Source organism: Salmo salar, chromosome ssa09 (genome assembly GCF_905237065.1).
Source record: "Salmo salar chromosome ssa09, Ssal_v3.1, whole genome shotgun sequence".
In the NCBI taxonomy this organism is placed as follows: domain Eukaryota; kingdom Metazoa; phylum Chordata; class Actinopteri; order Salmoniformes; family Salmonidae; genus Salmo; species Salmo salar.
Genome location: NC_059450.1, coordinates 60965026 through 60969276, shown reverse-complemented (window position 1 = coordinate 60969276; position 4251 = coordinate 60965026). Strand labels below are relative to the sequence as shown.

General features: G+C 35.0%; 1 protein-coding gene and 1 long non-coding RNA gene across 5 annotated transcripts in view; both read left to right on the top strand.

The window, feature by feature from the left end:
• Nucleotides 1-1386, top strand: part of LOC106611560 (glutamate receptor 2) — an 81006-nt gene extending 79620 nt beyond the window's left edge. For all 4 annotated transcript variants that reach the window (XM_014211905.2, XM_014211907.2, XM_014211904.2 and 1 more), the window contains exon 16: nt 1-1386. This exon is cut by the window's left edge and continues 658 nt beyond it. The gene's annotated coding sequence lies outside the window, so the exon portion shown is untranslated.
• Nucleotides 1387-2890: 1504 nt separating this feature from the next.
• LOC123724129 (uncharacterized) lies at nt 2891-3390 on the top strand. Its single transcript, XR_006756819.1, has 2 exons — nt 2891-2955; nt 3319-3390. It is a non-coding gene; the product is annotated as an uncharacterized lncRNA (long non-coding RNA).
• Nucleotides 3391-4251: the final 861 nt, after the last annotated feature.

The window sequence follows — 4251 nt, the reverse complement described above, 5'->3', positions numbered from 1 at the left end:
TATTTGTATGTATTTTCACAAAAATGGCTTTTAAATAAAACCGCTTACATACTGGTTGAATATAAACCTATTAATGTGTGAGTATATTGAAAGAAAAAATGCTTAACAGCTTGTAGTTCGATATTTTTTATTAATTAAAGCCAAATATGTTGTTTATGGGGTTTGGAATGTTTAAATCATGTAATTTATTACTATTCTAAACTTTCCTATATATCTTATTCTTTAACATTTGGTGTTGATATAAAATACTTAGCAATGCTTGACATTTGAAATCAATCCTTTTCCTATGTTTTTACTTGTTCAAGTGGGTGGCACAAATGTTTTTGTATGTTATTTGTTTGCTTTAAAGTATTTTGCTGTTTGTATTTCTTTCTGTCAAGGATCAGGATCGCGGCCCACTTTTTAAAGGAAAAAAGCAGTTTACACTCCATGACACTCCACTACTGTGTTATTGCAAAGGTTTTGCTATGAGAGGAAAATAAACATACGTATACATGGTCAAAATGGTCGTTTAAAAATACCATAATAAGGGTGTCAAAATGTAGTGCCAGTAGGTATAAATATAGTACTCTTAATATAATCAGTCATTGTCATCAAGTGAATGTAGTCAACACATTTTGTACGTTTTGTTACTTGGTGAACAGTTTTATGGCTAAGAGTCATATTTCAGCAACTTTTTTTCAGTTTTTAAGTTAACTCCACATACTTTGCATTAACCTGAGTGTAAATTAGCATCAGTTGCATGTTGTTACCTCAAATGCATCTCATTTCATTTATTTTTGCCAATGTGCATTTCCATTTTAGTGTTGAAGTTGTGAGATTAAATACTTGAGATGGGAAATAGGAAAGTAGAAATAATATATGGATATTTTATGACGAGTATGAGTAATATCCACTAAAACGTTACAATGAGCTTATTTTTTGTCAATTACATGCAGTACTTATACATGCGGGTCATTTGGCGGGGACGGATTTTCCATAACAATTATTCATAGTAGGATATGTTTCAAAGCAAACATGTTACATTTTTGGATAGAACACATCCCCCAGTAGCTTTATTAGGTACGAGCTTTGAAACAGCTTTTACAGACATGCACCTCTGATTTAGGCACACACGGAAGGTTTCAGAAAGACCATTGTTACTTTTGTATTTGAATAACTTGACCTAACATGCGATCACATCCTCTCACATATGTAAAGGGAGGCACACAATGTACCATTGGTATCACTGTTGCTTTTTTTTGTTATGAACGATACAACAGTAAGTTATCTAATCACCATCGCATATCCAGACTATTCTCACTGACATTTTGTATATGGAATGTGTGCTAACTTGTTTATTTTTGGGATTCTTTCTAAATTAAAAGTGGCTTTCTCTTGTTATTATTCTGGGTGTTGTGTCTTCACTTTACCACAGTCTTTAGCATATGTATTGGTGTCTTCTATACCTTGCTTCTGTCAAGACCATCAAAAACAGACATCAGTTTGTTTTATCCAGCAGCATCTCAAATCTCTTACCAACCTGCAGATCTTTGTCCCTCAAATCCACAAGGGTGAAACCCACAACACATTGTTTAGACTTGGCCTTCTGTTTGAATGGAATCAAACAATATGCCAGCTCAGTGAGCCCACATAGTACCGAAGCATTCTCCGAAAGAGTTAATTGCAAAGTTTAAGCATTTGAAATGATCAACAACTTCAGTAATTACACGTTTTTGTCATTAGATTAAGAATATATTCATTGAGGATGCCAGAATGTAAATTTTTTAATAACTTTCTGGTACACTTATATCCAGGATGAGACATATTTTGTGCAGAGTTCATTATAAGCTTTGTTGCTCTGAATTATTTCCACGAAGATGTATTATAATTCATTTGGTGTGCATTGTTTAGCATAATTGGTGTAACTGTGCCTTATTCAAAGACTGTTGATTAAAACGGGAACACAGTAACTTCTGCAATTCATTCTCATGATTATGATGAATTGCCTGTTCTAGGGAGATACAATAAAGAGTTATGGGATATTTCATTAAATGCCTACATAATGTATTAACTTTAATCATGTTGTAATTGGGTGATTCTGCAACTACAGGAACTTCTATGTCCTCAGGGTCAATTTTGGGGATTTTATTGTCACGACTTCCACTGAAGTCATTTCCTCTCCTTGTTCGGGCGGTGTTCAGCGGTTGGAGTCACCGGTCTTCTAGCCATCGTCGATCCACTTTTCATTTTCCATTTGTTTTGTCTTGTTTTCTTACACACCTGGTTCCATTTCCATTATTAATTGTTGTGTATTTAACCCTCTATTCCCCCCATGTCCTTGTGTGGAATTGTTTGTTTGTAAGTGCTTGTACGCTATGCTACTGGTGCGCGTCGGATTTTGTACCCATGTAGGTTTCTTTTTGTATTGCCGTGGGTTTTGGAATTATACTGCTCCGGCTATTACCTATCTCTGCTCTCCTGCGTCTGACTTCACAGCCACCAGTTCCGCAACTCTTACATTTATTTAAAAATATGTTTTATTCTTTATATGTTAAGTTCACACTACAATCCCCCTGATGTTTTTAACACCTCTCTATCAAGTATATTAGCTACTTTTCAGATGCATGTTATACCTGTTTCACTGTTTTGTCCTTGTCCCTAACCCAGACTTTTGAGCTTCTACTAAGTTTTTCTATGAGAACACATGAATAATTACACATTATGTAATATATTCTAGAGAAATAGTCAATTTGATAACATCTTTATCAATATTTATTGTGAGCATGCCCTTTATATTGTTATTTACACAAAATATACCTGTCCTTTGGTAGTGGTGTCATTTCTACCACTGAGGGGAAATTCCTCATTAATAAAGAGAATGTTCATTTAGTTACCATGGAAACATATTGTGATACTGAAGCACATGGCTGCAGCAGACAGTTGTTCCAGAAGTAATGTCCAGAAGAAATCTAGGTAAATATTGCTTGTGTAGAAAATATTTTATTGTCAGTCATTTTCAAACAGAACTTAATTGGTAGAACTAAAAATGTTTTTAAATATATTTTATTTAAACTATATGCTAGCTGTAATACTATCCAAAGCATGCTAAGCAGTCTGACATTTTTCTCTAAAAACAGTACAAGCGTCATTTCCATCAAACTTAACTGTGGTGGAAATGTCAGAACATGTTGGAAATTACAAAAATCCATTGTTATTACTTTTTACTTTTTTTTAACTTTAGTCTTATTTAATCATGTTTAAAATTCCTTTAATCTAGAAAATGCTCCAAGGTGTGCACAACTGGAAAACTTAAGTAGTATTTTTCTTTGTTTTTAGAAGATGCCACATAAAAAAGTATCCTATATGATATCAGGAACATCTGCAAAAAGCCAGGGAGAGATACTGGAAGAAAAAAAAGAAGAGAGAAATGAAATCTATCTTTGAGATTATAAAGCGAGAATAAACAGATGGCAATGGAAATGCAACCAACGGAATAGAAGACAACCATTAAAGAGAACAGATGCAATGGAGACCTACCTGGATGAGATCTTTAAGGTCAGGGCCCTCCGCAAGGCTCACAAAATCATTTTAGACCCAAGCCACCCCCTGTACCCGGACTTTGAACTACTCCCCTCTGGGCGCAGGTATAGGGCACCCCTCAGCAGGAAAAACAGAACTAGACAATAATTTGTGCCAGGTGTGATATCCCTCCTAAATAGCTCAGGCTAATGTTCCTATCAACTCAGTAAGGCCAGCAGGCTAAGTCTTTTTTACATTTTTCATTGGTATGAACTGTTATGAAAGTTGTATTGTCAATTTTGTTTTGTATTTAAACGCCACTTTAAACGTGTACATGACACTGCAACAACATTTCCCCATGGGGACAATAAAGTAAGTAAGTACCTATCAGGCAACACAACACCTTAGTCACCAGATGACTTGCATCCAGAACATGAGGCCATCATACCTGCTCCTAACTTATCTGCCCCTGATCCTCATCATCTGCAACAGGAATAAGAAGTAAAATACTTGCTAGAAGGAAAAAGGTTGGAAGAGCTTGCTCAAAAACATAGAGATCTTTGCATGAAAAATGTCAAACTTGATAAAGCTTAATGGAAAATTGAGAAATACAAAAAGGTATGATCAACTGATGAAGAAAACAAAGACAAGATTCCCCAAGGACAAAGACAAACAGCAAATAAAGGGAACTCCGAAGAACCTGAGAAGGATGTTGTTATTTCAAAATGCCATCATTGCAGAGAAAGCAAA